The sequence below is a fragment of the Chinchilla lanigera genome, unplaced genomic scaffold, assembly GCF_000276665.1.
Source record: "Chinchilla lanigera isolate Chin_1 unplaced genomic scaffold, ChiLan1.0 scaffold00066, whole genome shotgun sequence".
NCBI classification, from domain to species: Eukaryota; Metazoa; Chordata; class Mammalia; order Rodentia; family Chinchillidae; genus Chinchilla; species Chinchilla lanigera.
The window spans coordinates 6,892,819-6,908,842 of record NW_004955467.1 but is presented as its reverse complement, the minus strand read 5'-3'; the positions used below and the strand labels follow the sequence as shown (position 1 = coordinate 6,908,842).

The following is a 16,024-nucleotide window of genomic DNA, read 5'->3' as shown; positions in this document are numbered from 1 at the left end:
CCAGTTTGGATTGGTGGGAGCGAACCTGTGGGCTAAACAAGTTCTGCGTGTTGTTTGGAACCCAGTCGATCGATATTCTATCTCTGAGTCATCTGCAGAGTGCTCAGCACAAGTCAGTGGCAGTGTCCAGTCAAGATTATTAAGGCTGTGCCTCCTAAGGCTCTCCAGGGTCTTCTTCACCATCTGATATGGCTCCATTATCCACAAATTCAACAAACCTTTCATGAACCCCTGGATGTGCTCCACTTTCTCAGTGGTTAGTCAGGTTCTCATGGCTCTGTGTTTATGAAATCCAGGAGACCATAACTGTGCAAATGAGTCACTCTGCTTCTTTGCGTCCCCAGATTTTGCTCCTGAGTACTGTGTTCACAGATGTCTCCTGATCATGCTTTGAAGGAGTTTACGTTGGTCCTCAAAAATTTACAAGTTTTAAATAAATCACCTCCGGGCTCACTCTCCCTCTGTAGCTTTATTAACCTGGGGAGTGATCTTTTGTAGGAAATGGCCAATGAAGTGATTCCATACTTCAAATTGTTTGCAAATTTGAGGTTTTCCTTCCTCTGTTCACAGCCTAATTTAGTAAGAACAAAACTTGGATGGAAGAGACAGTCTGGGAATCGCGAACCACCCAGGAAAATAAGCCAATATTAAATCCCCAGTATGTGCCAGGCACTAAGCTGGGCACTTCTACCATTCAGATTACAAGTTATAAGCACAGAAAGTCATTGAAACTGGTTTAAGGAGGAAAATAACCCTAATTTTAAGGCTGTTGGTAGATCATAGATTTCTCAAAAAGCTCAGACAACCAGAGGAAGCAAATAAGCAGGAACAAAGTTCACTTTTCAATCAAAGAGAAGCAAGAACCATGCCACAGAGTGAGTTCACCATTAAATCCAGAGACCAGAGAGGAGACTGCCAACCCCTGTGGCCTGGAAATGACCATTCTGGATTCTGAAACTGCCCATTATTATGAACTCCTAACTGGTCCTCCTAACTGGTCCTAACTGGTCCATCCTGGCCCTCTTTTCTTGCTTTAATCCTCCTCCTAACTCTCATTCAGTCTACAAGTATGTATATCCGATCGCTGAATCTAAATCACCCAGCCTCACCTTCCAGGGAGAGGAGAAGAGTACCCCAGATTTTCTACTTCTCTAGAGAACTTTATCTCTCTTGTTTAGACAGCCTAAAACCATTCATGTTCCACATTAGCTTTTGACATATTTTTCTGATCCAATTACATCAGAAACCCCGTGAATAGTATCTTCCCCACCTGACAGATGCATCTACTAATTCTCAGTGGGTTGAAGCACAGCCGTTGGATTGAGATCGTAGAATGAGTAGGTGACTGAACTCTACCTGGAACCCTGGAATCATTCCTTAGCATTCCATGATGGCTCCTCTATGCCAGGCACTCTGTGTCTCCCTGGACACAACAATGTATGGCTTAGGGATGAGTATACCTACTTCTCAAGTGAGGAAATAGAAATTTACCCAAGGTTTTCAACTCCTAAGTGATGGAAGGTAGGTGGCATGACACCAAAGTCCTTATTTTGTACTGACTCCTGGGGAAAGAGATATCAGGTGAATCCTCTTCCTCATGCTTTTGATCATTATGAGGTAGAGGTTGGGAGGAATGCTCCTCTAGGCACCTTCTAGCAAGAGGACTCTGATTACTCTGTCACCCGAGATTGGGAGCTTGTAGCATTTTCAGCTTCTGCCTTCTCTTCCATGTATCATGAGTTGCCAAGTGTTTTTCACATGCAAGATGTGTTGTACTCCTCCTTCATGCCTACAGCCCCATCTCTGGTCCAGGTCTTCTTACTTTATGCCAGAAATCTTCAGTGTCTCCTCAGTTTGTCTCCCTGTCTCCACTCTCCACCTTGAGCCTAACCATGAACAGTGCTTCTGTCTTATCACAAGGCCATGCAACCTAATGCGACCCGGTGAGGGTGGGGAGAGAGTGACGTCTGGGAGTATGCTTTGGGATTTGCTCATGCTGGATTTATTACTGGAGCCACCATTTTGCAGTCACCCAAGAATAAAGCTGATAAAAATGCGTGCAGAGTGGAGACACCGAAAGAGCATGAGTTTTAGAGAAATGGGTTATGTTGTGCATGCAGTTTACCTCCCTGCAGACTCCCAGCTAGGTGAGAAAATGCATGTCCGTATTACTTAAGCCAGCTTTAATTGGGTTTCTGTTATTTGCTGTGGAAGCAGTGCCATGATAGTCATTTAGCTGAAATACAAATCTAGTCCTTTTCCTCCTCTGTGGTTCTGCATTGTCCCTGGAGTCAAGATCACGCTCCCTAATGCGGTTCGCCCAGCCCCCGACACCACACTCTTTCTGAGCCAGGCCCTAGTTCTCGGTCTCTGCCTTCTCCCCCTCCCCGGTACTTCAGATTGCCACCCAGCTCTCTTACTTCATTTATTCCAGACACCCCTCATGCTTCTATGCTGTTTCTTCTGTAGATTGTTCTTTTCCTTTCTCCTTCTACTGTACTGTACTGCTATTCATCTTTCAAGTTCAGCTCAAGTGACAATCTTTCTGTAAATTCTTCCCTAGCCCCTCTAGACAGAATTAGGAATCCCATAAGTGTCTCTGAGCACTTTGTGTTTGTGTCCTGGAGCTTTCTTCAGACTCATGTATATGCACCTGCCTCTTTTTTTGTTTGTTTTTGTTTGTTTGTTTGTTTGTTTGTTTGTCTTTTTGAGACAGAGTCTCACTGTGCAGTTCAGGCTGGCTTTAAGCTCACTTTGTAGCCCAGGTTGGCCTCAAACTCACAATGATCCTCCTGTCTCAGCCTTCTGAGGGCTGGGATTACAGGCGTGCGCCACCACACCTGGTGCTTCTGCCTCTTTGATGAAACATGAGGTCCTTGAAGGCAGTGATTATGTTCCATCCATCTTCGTAGTTCTAACACTTTGTATAGGACCCAGTGATTCTGTTAGCACTAATGAGATGTTTATTGATTGTAGCTGTGTTTATTCATATTGTGCAGAGTATATGGCTATTAAGAGTTATTCATTATTTATTAAAATAAAGCAATATTATTGTTAATATCTTTAGGATTTTGTAGCTCATGAGCTCTTTAATGTACACCTTCTCAATTAATACAATATTCCTTTACCACTAGTATTATCTTTATTTTACAAATGAAGACACTGTGTAGCTAATCAACAACTGAGTATTTGCTGAGGGTCTGCAGTTTGCTAGGATTCGGCAAGACACCAGCTGTGGAGGGAGGGTGCAAAGAGGAAAAACCATAGTCTCTCTTCTCACAGGGTTTACAGTTTACTTGAGGAGATAAAACACGGTGCAGAATATTTCAAGCACACAAAGCAAGAGCAATACAACACAACACAACAGTGAAGGGATGTTGAAGGCAGCAATTTATTACATAATAAGAGGGAAGCAGGAAATAACATTGTGGTCTCTCAGTGGAGGTCCATGGAGGACCTTCCAAAAAGGAACTGAACCTGCATTTTAAGGGTCAACAGCAGAAAAACATTCTGTGTGCAAAGTGAAGGCTAAGCAGAGTAAAAGTGCTTTACTGCTTCACAAGGAAAAGGAGAGAACAGTGAAAGCTCCAAGAAAAGGAATGGATGTATACTGGATGGATGATTGGATGGATGGATGAGTGGATGGATGGATGGGTGGGTGGATGGATGGGTAGATGGATGGATGGATGGATGGGTGGATGGGTGGGAGGGTGGATGGATGGATGGATGGGTGGGTGGGTGGATGGATGGGTGGATGGCTGGGTGGGTGGAGGGGTGCATAGATGGATGGAAGGATGGGTGGATGGATGGGTGGATGGATGGATGGGTGGGTGGATGTGTAGATGAGTGGGAGGGTGGATGAATGGATGGGTGGCTTGGTGGGAGAATAGCTGGAATCATGGATGGATGGATGATTGGGTGAGTAGGTTTGATGGATAGAAAGACAGGTACATATGCAGATGAGTAGGTAGGTAGAGGAACAGCTCCATGGGTTGCAGAGGCCAGGGCTCATTTTACTAAGATTGTTTCCACACAACAAGCAGTGTGGAGCCAGAAATATAGCTCAGTGTTACAAGTGCCTGCCTGGCAAATGCAAGGTCCTGAGTTCAGTTCCTGGTACCAAAAAACAAAAACAAGCGGCATGATGATGAATTGTATTCTCTTCACAGAACATCTTGGTTTAACTTGTTCAAATGAAAGCCAGGCCTTGTGGGAATCAAAAATCATTTGTTGCATTAAAACGTCTGAATGCGGTCAGAGCTACAAAGGACAGGCTTGAGCTTAGGATGTAATCAGGACAGTGTGGCCTTTTAACATTATATGAGGGTATGCTTTCTCACAAACACATGTGCAGAGACACACAAAACTTTGTTTGAGATTTCTCTTTCTCTTTTATCCTGTGTGATGCCAAACTTCTGTTTTGACTGGATTGTCACTTTCCAACTTCCTCTGTGTGGGAGCCCAAAGCCCCACAAGCTGGCATAAACGAGAGATTTTGACTCATAATAATGGTGGTAGAAAGTGTTTATGTAACTTGAGTAAAGGATACAATTCAGCTGGTTAGGAAAAAGGACAGAGTTGATGGGAAAGTGAACTTTACTTCTCAGTCCTATCCTTATTCCCCACAAAATTTTGTCCTACGTTGATGGTCTTATGTGATCAACATGAGAGAGAAATTACCCCTCCTCTAGATTTAAATCCTAGTTACTGAGGAAGCCACAGTTATTAGCTCAGTATCTTCGATTCCACCTTGTTTACCAATGCTCTGTGCTCCTGGTCCTGCACTGCTGGCAGTGCTGAGAGCCTGTAGGCACGCACCCAGCACAGAGGCTTTCCTGCATGGGGGGATTTCCAGCCTTGGGATTTTCCAAACTGGCCTCACTTTGGTCCAACTCACAATTGGTTTGGACTCTGCCTGAAAAGGGATATTTTTCTCAGTATTTTTTGTATTTGCCAGCCTAAGATGGCTTGAGTAACATTTGCGTGGTATCTTGTGATTTCCCTGTGCAAGTTTTCCCAGGAAATATTGTTGCCCACGCAAGGCATCACCGAGCCCTTCCTTCTTTTACTCCTCCATTGTGGAAGCTGGAAATCCAATCCCCAATTCCCCAGTCTCCCTTGTGCTAGAAGGTGTAGTCATGTGACCCAGCTGGGACCATTAAACAGAAGAGGAGGTCTATCTGGGACATCTAGGAAGATTTTCTTCCTTATAGAGAAGACAGATTGAGATGCTACCCTTACCTCCCTTTCCCCATCTTGAATGCAGAAGTGGTGCGAAGAGCTGCTGCGGCAGTCCTGGGAAATGAAGCTCCATGCTTGGGGAAGGGAAGCAGACACACCAAATGGAGGGGGAGAAAAGTAGGAGAGTCACAACGGCGCGGTTGAGCCGCTAGACAAACACAGAGGCCACATCTAAACAATGTCCATATCACTTATGCTTTGTCATTGCCATCTTTGATACTTGCCGTTGCGCTCCTGAGGTGGAAGGGCTGCTGGTGCCTTGCTGAGCTATGCTGATGAGGGATGCGAAGACGGGAATATTGGTCGCAGAGATTCATGCTGGATAGAACTAAGAGTGTGGGAAACCAGAAGTGGGAGAATGGATAGATAAAAGGGTTTATCTGGTCATTTTCCGCTTGAGTTTTCCTAATTTCTCCTACCCGTAAATATCTTTCAATGTGAGCTCATGTGCAGGGGCATCCTGAGGCTCAAACTCAGGGCCTCACGCGTGTTAGGCAAGTGCTGTCCCACTGAGTTGCTCGCTCAGCTTTGGCTTGAATTTTAATGTTCCCTTTATAGGACATCCAGGACGTTGCTGCACCAAACCTCACAGATACTTTATCAAAAGCAAGCTGAAAATTGTCTAGGATCAGGCCACAGAGGCGTGGATTTCTGGATGTCTTGTGCAGTGTTTTAACCCTAACAACCAGTACAGCACCTGGCACAAGGTAGGATTTCATCTCTTACTTTGTTGAATGTGTGAATTATACAGACTTAGTCTCAAGAAGCTCTTGTTAGCTTGAAAAGCAGAAAGAAGATTTGGCAAAATAAAAATCCATGAGATTTATGATTTGATCGTAATTGCTACGATTGCGGGCTTCATTTTGCTTGCTCTAGGCCCAATATAAATATAAATATAAATATAAATATGTTTTTTACAGTACTGGGGATTTAATCCAGGATCTTTGTACTAAGCTGCATCCCCAGCCCTCTTCCTGCACTTTTAATTTTTTTAATTTTGAGATAATTTTTTGGCTAAGTTTCTAAATGGCCCAGGCTGAGCTTAAATTTACAGTCCCCTTGCTCAGCCTCCCATTGTGCTGGAGTTATAGACATGTGCCACCACACCTGGCTTAAATTATTAAGTCCCGGCAGGTCTATATATATTTTAAAATGGTTGAAGAAGCACTTGTTTTGGAGAATGGGCTTGGAAAAAGTGACTACTCCCTTGTGAACTTCCAGTAATGACTTGGACAAGAGGAAATTCTATTGCATTTTGAGATTAGCCCAGGAAAGGGAGAATCTAATTTAGGGGTATTTTGAGGAATAGTCCATGTGGAATCTTCTTTTAGTTTAGTATAATGTACTCAGGCTTAAATAGTCTGGTCCAAAATTACCCCCGGGTGTCCCCTCTGCCTCCCTCTCTGTATTTCGTTCACAGGCCTGAAATGCCCTTTCGGCCGCTTAGCTGACTAGCTCTGGTCAACCTTCGAGACCTAGCTTGGCCCTCTCCAGTTCCCCCAGATGGGGACAGCTGCTCTGATCCCAGCTTGTCAGGCTGCCTCACATGCTGGGCTTATGACCTTCTTTTCTTTTTGTGTGCACACTGAGTTTGTAGAGTGAATACTGATGGTTGTAGCTAAGGTCTGCTGACAGCTCGCTTGCTGGGGACATATATGAGCTCTTTTACATGTGTTCACTCAATTATCCTTCCCAATAACCTTGAGGTATGCTCTAGTAATAACCTCACAGATGATGATTTAACACAACCTGCAGATATTTATTGAGCTGCTATTGTGTGGTTGGCACTGTCCCAGAGACAAAGACTATACTATGGAACATGACTGGGGGAGGGGAGGGATGGTCTCATGGAGTTGATGCTATGCTGCCAAGGAGGGACAATACCACAGATGGGTAAATTACAAAGAAAAGAGGTTTATGGGGCTCACATTCCTTGTGTCTGGAAAGCCCAAACAGCATGGTACCAGTATTGGTGAGGGTCCTGTGTTCGTCAGGTTTCGTAACTGTGACAAAATACCTGAGATAATCAATTTAAAGGAGAAGGGTTATCTGGCTCACAGTCTCAGAGGTCTCAGCCGATGGTCACTGTTTCCTGTTGCTTTGGGCCTCTGATAACGAGCACATCACGGCAAGAGAGAGTGGCGGAGGAAACTGCTCACTTCATGGTGGCCAGGACTGAAAAGAAAGGGAAGAGAGGCTGGGCTCCCAGATCCCCTTCGAGGACATGCCCCCAGTGACCTAACATCCTTTCTCTCGGCCCTTCCTCTTAAAGGTTCCACCACCTCCCAGTAGCTCTCTGGGCTGGAGACCAGTCTTCAACACATGCCTTTGGGGCACACTCCAGACGCAAACTGCACCAGGTCCCCTGCTTATCTCAACATGGTGGAGAAGTAGGTATGTGCAAAGGAAGCAAGAGAGAGAGAGAGAGAGAGAGCCCAGGAAGGCAACTTCCTTTTATAAAATCTGTTCTCATGGTAACTGATCCAATCCCTTAAGAACACACTAAAAAAAAAAAAAAAAAGACGTGATGGAGCTCAGTGGTAGAGCTTTTATCCAGCATGTGCAAAGCCCTGGGTTGCATCCCCAGTACCAAAACATAAAATTAAAAAAAAAAAATAGGTAAAATAAATAAAATTTTAAAGCCATGCTCAAGTGTGACGTCACTCCTTTCAGAAAAACATTAATCTCTCTTCAAGACCTGGTCCAGTTTTCTAAGGGCCCCATCGCCTCAGCACCATTATACTGGGACCCAAGCTTCCAGCATGTAGACCCTTGGGGGAAACACTATCTCAAAACCGTAGAGGTAATAAAGTCACCAGACAAGTGAACAGATTGGTGGGCTGCTCTCTGTAGGACCTGGGTAAGCCTGACGTGTAACCAAGGAGCGTTCTTGGGCTGAGGGCTAAGAGAGGAACGGTCCTCCCACAGAGTGCTACTACTGAAGCACCCAGAAGAGGCAGGCAGGAGATGAAAGCCGAGTGCCGGGAAACTTCACACAGCCTGCTGGGCAGAGATCAATCTTCACCATGAAAGGAAGGAGCGGAGAGGGGAGAGCAAAGCTGAGAGAGCCACAGGGGTCTGAGGGGCACGAGTCCAAGGCACAGGGGAGGGGAGAGAGTGGCTGCTGAGAAGCCTCACAACATTGTCAGAGCAGAAAGGGAGCCCGTGTGAATGAAAGGGATTCTTACAAGTGCCTAGAAATAGCTGGTGAGGATTGTACAGGCTGAGGCTTAAACAGGCTTTGTTCTTGGTCAGATAAGGAAAGCCATTGTGGTCCGCAGGAAACGGAGCTCTCAGGGGCGGACATGTGAGACTGAGCGAGAGGGGGCTATTTTTTTTTTTTTTTACCATGAATGCAGCAGGTTGGTCAGTGTGTCTGTTTGGAACCTTGTACCTGCCTGAGCGGAGGGGATGGAACTGTCCCCCGAGAAGCTCTAGATCTGAGCCGGCCCCGGGAATATGGGGCCTGGGAAGTCTGCTGGGGCTGCACCATAGTGCTGTGGTTTTCTGTGAGCTGGTGGAACTCACCCAGCCAGCGGGGGGCATAGAGCCCCTTCTCCGGGGCCCCAGAGCCTGCCCGGGGCAGGTGTGGCTGTCACGAGAGGAAGAAGGACTGACTGCCGCTTGTGACCCTAGAGGTTGTGTGGGTCCCCAGGTATAGTTCCAGAAACCCTGGAGAGTGACCCTGAACCCTGTAGGAGGGTTCCAAAGAACAGCAGACTGGGCTTTTCTACTTTTTTGGTCATCCCTCCTACTAGGGAGGTGAGGTGCTCCGGAGCCCCACCCCAGGGCAAATCCATGCTGGCCCCCTTTCCAAACCAGGGTGGCTTTGGGCACATTTTAGCCCGTTTCTGCATCTATAACATGGACACGATAGCGTCTACCTCGTACGGCTATAGCAGGCCTGAGAAGCTTAGGAAAGAATGTGTGGTGCATTTAATAAACATAAATATAGTAGTATTTACCATTATTATTATTAGTATTTTTATTATTATTACTATTGTCTTTTTGAGACAGGGTCTCGCTATGCAGTTCAGGCTGACCTTGAGCTCACTTTGTAGCCCAGGCTGGTCTGGAACTTGCAATGACCCTCCTGCCTCAGCCTCCCAAGCACTGAGATTGCAGGTGTGTGCCACCAGGCCAGGCCTGGTTACCATTATTGTTGTTGCCCCTGCAGACTGGTTGGCAAGAGGACACACAGTGTTGGTAATGTACCATTTCCTCCTTATCCCGTCATTTCAAGACCAACCTGACAGCTTCAGTACAGGATGAAGTCTAGGGACAAATCTGAAAATGAAGCCCCAGACCTCCTATACGCCACTACCTCCCTGCTTTGTCCTGGGGAGGAGGGGAGAAAGTCCCTGCGGAGTGGTGTGGCCTTGAGTTAACACCTGTCGGGAGGAATGCACGGGAGCAGACAAGCCCACTTGAGGCCTCCTGTCTGGAATTCTGATAGCTGAGTGGCATCAGCCGAGTGGTCCGCTGGCCTCCCTCTCCGAGTCTGACTGGGAGACACTGGAATGGCCACTGAGCGCCAGCTCTGCGACACACTGCCGATTCCCTCCTCTCAGCCGAGGCGGCCTCCAGACTGCGCTGTCTCTGCTCACCGTTCTGTTTCCCCAGCGGGTACAGGGGGAGGCAGGGGTGGAAAGGCGATTTGCATAACGCTGAAAAACAGAATCTTGGCACTTTTGTTAGATGCCAGGGGCTTGGGGAAGGGCATGGACGCTAGAGAGGAAAAAACAGAAGGAAATATTCTGGGAATTCCCAGTTTGTTCTTGGCACCAGATAGGAATTCTAACTCTCCAGGAAGTTGTTTTTCTCTGGACATGACCCCTGTCCTCATCCTCTTCCCCATGTCCTAGTCCTTGCTCTTAATGCCTCCCGAACGTGGTGAGTGCCACAGCTGATTTGAGCCTGGTGTGTCCCGCTGCTCCTTGAATCCAGCTCAGGGGAAGCAACATTTACAGAGCAGGTGAGCTCAGCATGGGCCTGGGTCCTCTCTGGAGCTTCTTGGCAGCCAACGCCCTCTGAGGACCAGAGCAGGAGGGAACCCATGGTGGCCTTGGCTGTGGCATTGTTTGCACTGGTATCCTTTGGCTTTGCCTTCTGTCACCTGACAATGTGGGGTGATGCTGGGGACATCTGAAGGATGCTATTGCTTTAGTTTTGTAGGTTCATTCATTCATTCATTCATTCATCTGTTTATCCCAAAATAATCACATACAATTTTTTTTTTGTGTGTGTATGAATGCTTATGGGAAAAGTGTCCCTGACACCCAAAAGTGAAAAATACATCTACATCCAGAGGTAAAGGGATAGAATTAGCCATTGTTGAGGTCATTCTATGCCAGGATCTATGCTACATTTTTGTTTTTATTTTGTTTCCGAGGAACTATAACTTTTTAATGAAAGTATAAAAAAGTAGCACTATAGGCAATTTGAGAAAGTAAGGAGCATAATACAGAAAAGGTTAATTTGTAACCCAACCACCCAAAGTGCTCTGTAGCCATTACAGATCTGTTGTCTTCAAACTGTTTTTTCCATGCAACTGGATAGTTATCATTTCTGCAACTCGCTTTCAAGGCTCTCTTCACCTAGTCAGAAAGGATTGTGAGGCAGAGGGGCCAAGCAGCTTGCACCCGGTGACACTTAGTGGGTGTGAAGCGCACTTAGTCACCGCAAGGGAGGCAGGGTGCAGGTATGAGGGGATCAAGGGAGGAGGAGGGAGTCTCCAAGGAAGCTCTCGAAGAAGGCAACAGTTCAGGAGGTCAGGAGCACTGTTACATTGGTGGAAGCCAAGCGAGCACTATAGCTCAGTGCTGAAGTATAGGAGGGACTACGGGGCAGGGACAGGCAGGGCATCCTGTAATAACTTGAGCCTGGCCAGGAACCAAGGCTCTATTTTCCCACCATGGCTCAGTCGAGACCATTTTGGAGGCTCTTTTACCACCACCATTCCCGGTCATATGTTTACTATTTCTACTTCTCGATATATCAACTTTATTTTTCTTTTATGTTTTTGAGACCAGGTCTCACTATGTAGTGCAGGCTGGCCTTTAATTTATTTATGTAGCCCAAGCTGGCCTTGAACTCATGGTGATCCTCCTGCCTCAGACTCCTAGGTGTTGGGATTACAGGCGTGTGCCACCACACTCAGATTGATATATCAGTTTTAGATGATGTAAAATTGACTCTTCTCATAAGCAAGAAGGAGTTGAACTTGTACTTTCTTGCTTCATTTCTTAAATTATGGCTATTTTCAGTCCAATTTTAGCTATTTTACAACTCTCTTTCCTTTCCTTCCTTTCCTCCACAGCCTTCCCTCCCTCCCTCTCCCACCCCTTCCTTTGAGCTAGTTTAGAATTCTGTCACCTTCCTACCTCAACCTCCCAAGTACTGGGATTATAGGTGTATGCCTGTACAATCAACTCGAAATGGAAACTTTTTTGAGGGGAGTAACTGGGGATTGAATCTAGGGTTCCATGCATGCTAGGCACACACTCTACCAGTGAGCTACAACCCCAGTCCTATGTATTTTATTTTGACAGGGTCTTGCTAAGCTGCCCACTTGGGCTTGAATTTTTGATCTTCCTGCCTCAGCCACCCCCATAACTGAGATTACGAACATGTACCACCATGCTGGCTACAACGCCAAATAATATAGTTACTTTGCTTGTGTTGTCTTTTTTTTATTCTTAAAAATTTTTTTTTGAGATAAGGTTTTACTACGTTGTCTAAGCTGGCCTTGAACTCACTGTTTGTAGCCCAGGCTAGCCTCAAACTCATGATAATCCTCCTGCCTCAGCTTCCCAGTGCTTGTATTATCTAACTTCAATGGTGTCAATTGATTTTCCATTATGTAAGATGAGCAATTTGGTGCTGTATATCTACTCTTCATCTCTATCTCCCTTCTTCTACCTTATCTCCTAACATCTGCTTTTTGTTTTTTGTTTTTTTTTTTTTTTTTGGTACTAGGAATTGAACTCAGAACCTTGAGCTTGCCAGGCAGGCACTGTGCTGCTGAGCTATATCCTCGGCCCCTGGCATTTTTTTTTTTTTTTTTTTTTTTTGGTCTTTTTTGAGACAGGGCCTCACTCTGCATTTTAGGCTGGCCTTGAGCTCACTTTGTAGCTCAGGTTGGCCTCAAACTCAGGATCCTCGTGCCTCAGCCTCCCAAGTGCTGGGGTTATAGCCGTGTGCCACCACACCCAGCTCTGACATCTGTTTTGTAACAAAATTAGTTTTTAAAAAATTATGGTAAAAAAGTTATGGTAAAATACATATATGTAACATGAAATTTTCTATTTTAGCCACTTTTAAATGTACAGCTCAGTATTAAGTACATCGCATTTTGTGCAAACATGACACCATCCATCTCTCGAACTCATTTTATCTTGTAAAGTGAAAACTCTGCACCCAATAAATACTTACATTTCCTCCTCCTCCCGGCACCTGACAATCACCATTCTTCTTTTTGTCTCTGTGACTTTGGTTATTCTCAGTATCTCTTGTAAGCGGAATAAACCACTGTATTTTATTTTTCTGTGACTGACTTATTTCACTCAGAATAATGGGCTGAAGTTCACCCGCTCTGCAGAATCTCTTTCCTCGCCAAGGCTGAATAATATTTCATTGTATAGATGTACTACATTTTGCTTTTCCTTCTCTCGATGGACATTTGGGCTGCTCCCACCTGGCTACTCTAAATAATGTCCCTATGAAGATGAGTGTACACATATCTCTTTGAGGTCTTGCCTGCAATTGTTTTGACTATGCTATCAAGAAGAAGAATTGCTGGATGCTATAGTGTTTTATTTCTAATTATTTTGGGGAAACAATATATATTTTTTTTCTTTCTGTTTTTTGTCTTTTTGAGACAGGGTCTCACTGTGCAGTTCAGGCTGGTCTTGAACTCATTTTGTAGCCAAGGCTGGCCTCAAACTTGCAATGATCCTCCTGCCTCAGGCTTTCAAGTGCTGGGATTACAGATATGCTCCACCACGCCTGGCTTCGTATTATTTTTTTCATAACAGCTATACCATTTTATATTCCCAACAATGATCAAAGCTTTTAATTTTTCTGTGTCCTTGACAATATTTGTTATTTTCTGTTTTTCTTAAATTTTTAAAAAAAGACATCTCAAACTCCTAATCCTCCTACCCAGCCTCCCGAGTGCTGGGGTTACGTGTGGGTGCCTCCCTGCCTGGGCAAAAGGTATTTTTATATGGTTCAATTTATCTGTTTTTGTTCTCAATGCCTGGGCTTTTGGTATCATATCCAAGAAATCATTGCCAAATCCAGTGTCATGGAGTTTCCTTATGTGTGCTTTTAGCTGTTTTATAGTTTTAGGCCCTGGGTCAACTTTGAGTTAATTTTTGTATATGGTAAAGGTAAAGGTGCAAATCCATTCTTTTGCACGTGGATAGCAGTTTTCCCAGCTGTCTCTGTTGAAGACTCTCCTGTCTCCACTGAGTCTTGTGTCCTTGTGGAAAGTCACTGACATGTATGTAAGGGTCTGTTTTGGGGCTCTCTATTCTATTACATTGGTGTGTGTGTGTGTGTGTGTGTGTGTGTGAGCACCACGGTTTTGATTCCAGTAGTTTTGTAGTAAGTTTTGAAATTATGAAATGTGAGACCTCCAGCTTTTAAAAAATTAAATCAATTATTTTTCAGACAAAGTTTCATTATGAAGTTCAGGCTAACCTTGAATTCATTTTGTAGCCCAGGCTGGCCTTCAACTCTCAGTGATCCTCCTGCCTCAGCCTCCCGAGTGCTGAGATTACAGGCATGCTGCCACACCTGGCAACCTCCAGCTCTATTCTTGTCAATTTTTTTTTTTTAGTTTTTCAAGATCCCTTGAGATTCCATATGAATGAATTCATACAGATTGCCTCTAAAATATGAAGACCAGAAAATGGCTTTACACTATTTTTCTTTTATGGTGCTAGGAATAGAACCTAGGGCCTTGTGTATGCTAAAAGTGCACTGCCACAGAGCTACATCCCCAATCCTGTAACTATTTCTCAGTGCTGAAACAAGACCGTGATTAGACCCACAGAGAGATATACTAGTTTTTCAGGGCTGCTACAATAAAATGGCTTAAACAACAGATGTATATTATCTCATAGCTCTGGACATAGAACTCAAGACAAAAGTGGTAACAGGGTTATTGCAAGCTTTAATCATCATAGGTCAACTTGGACAGACTGAAAAAAGCACCTAGCAGATTAGTAAAGCACAGTTCCAGCATGGTTGTGGATGACTGACAGCCAGGTCAGCGGACTGAGGGGAAGACCCACCGGCTTGTGGGTGGCACCAAACAATAGGGAAAAGGGAAAGAAGGAAACGCGCCCGCTTTGAAAAGGAAGCAGTGGCATCCTTTGCTCCGGTCAGCTTTGGGCGTTGGTCTCCCAGTGTGCAGCATCTTCAGCGGCTGCATCTTTCCAAGGCAGATGGATGCCAGCCACTTTCCGGTAACTTTCCGGCTGCACCCTTGGTCCGTCTTGTTCTGCTGCTTGCATCTTCTTGGCTGAGCAGCTACCGGACTCTCCAGCTCTCCCACGTGCAGAGGGCCGCTGTGGACTCCTCTGCCTCTGACCCTGTAAGCCTGTCTGGTAAATTCCCTTGCATAACTATCCACATATATATTTTAGATTCTTCTCCTCTAGAGCACCCCAACGAATACAGTCATACTGCCTTAGGGCGGTCACTTGGGAAAGATCTGTTCCAGACCTCTTTCCCATCTAGGTAGCTCCTCAGCTTCTGACAGCTTGACATCAATGCTCACAGGGCATCCACGTGTCCAAATGTCCCCCTCTTGTTTTAGGACATCAGTCGTACTGACTGAGGGCCCTCTCCAATAAACGTAATTAACCTAACATTGACTTAATTAGCTCTGTGAAGACTCCATGTCTACTTGAGGTCATAACCTGAGGTACTGGAGATTAGGACTCCAACATAAATTTCTTTTTGGGGAAGACACAACTCGACCCACAAAAGGAAATGTCATTCCGTCTCACCAAGTCTATGCCATGTGATGAAGAATTGCCAAATGTCCAAGTCAAACAGAAGCTCTTTCCTTATACATCATCAAAATCATACCATGTTTTAATCTGCTTCCTATCTGAAGAGAAGTTTTCTTCATCAGATTTTAGTTACTAATTTCATTTTTAAAACAAAATTGATAAATAGACAAACAAAAATCCAAAGTCACCTTGCCACTGTGTTTATTTATGTTCTTAAATAGACCATGGTGATTACATGCTGGAACCAAATAGTGTAGATTCAGATTCTAGGTCTGTCACTAACTGGCCCTTTTGGCACATCACTAAAACTGCTCAATCTTCTTATATTTTTATGTGGTAAATACGGTATTTGTCTCTTTGGAATGTTGTGAGATATCAGTACCTGCCATAAAATAAATATTGTCAATAAACACTAGGTGTTTCCTGTAGCATACTATTTATTCAAATTTAGCTCTTTCTTATTTATTTATTGTTTGTTTGTTTCTTCTTTAGAAAGCACCCTACTCCCAGTGTGTTATGAGTTACCTTTTATATTTTGTTTCTGTAGTGCTGGGGACAGACTCCTTCAACTGAGAAGTATGTATTCACCTCAGATGCCCGTTTTTGTATTGGGTCTTTGAATTTGGGGGTCTGATTTTTTTAAATTCTTTTTTTTTGGTACCAGGAATCAAACTCAGGACCCTGCACTTGCCAGGCAGGCACTTGTGCCATTAAGTTATCTCCCCTGCCTTTTTAAATTCTTTATATGTTCTAGA

At 44.7% G+C, this 16,024-nt stretch overlaps 1 long non-coding RNA gene across 1 annotated transcript; it reads left to right on the top strand.

Annotated features, from left to right (window-relative positions):
• The first annotated feature begins 1,398 nt into the window (after positions 1-1,398).
• LOC102005689 lies at positions 1,399-7,803 on the top strand. Its single transcript, XR_263347.1, has 3 exons — positions 1,399-1,521; positions 5,800-5,948; positions 7,514-7,803. It is a non-coding gene; the product is annotated as an uncharacterized LOC102005689 (long non-coding RNA).
• The last annotated feature ends 8,221 nt before the right edge of the window (positions 7,804-16,024 follow it).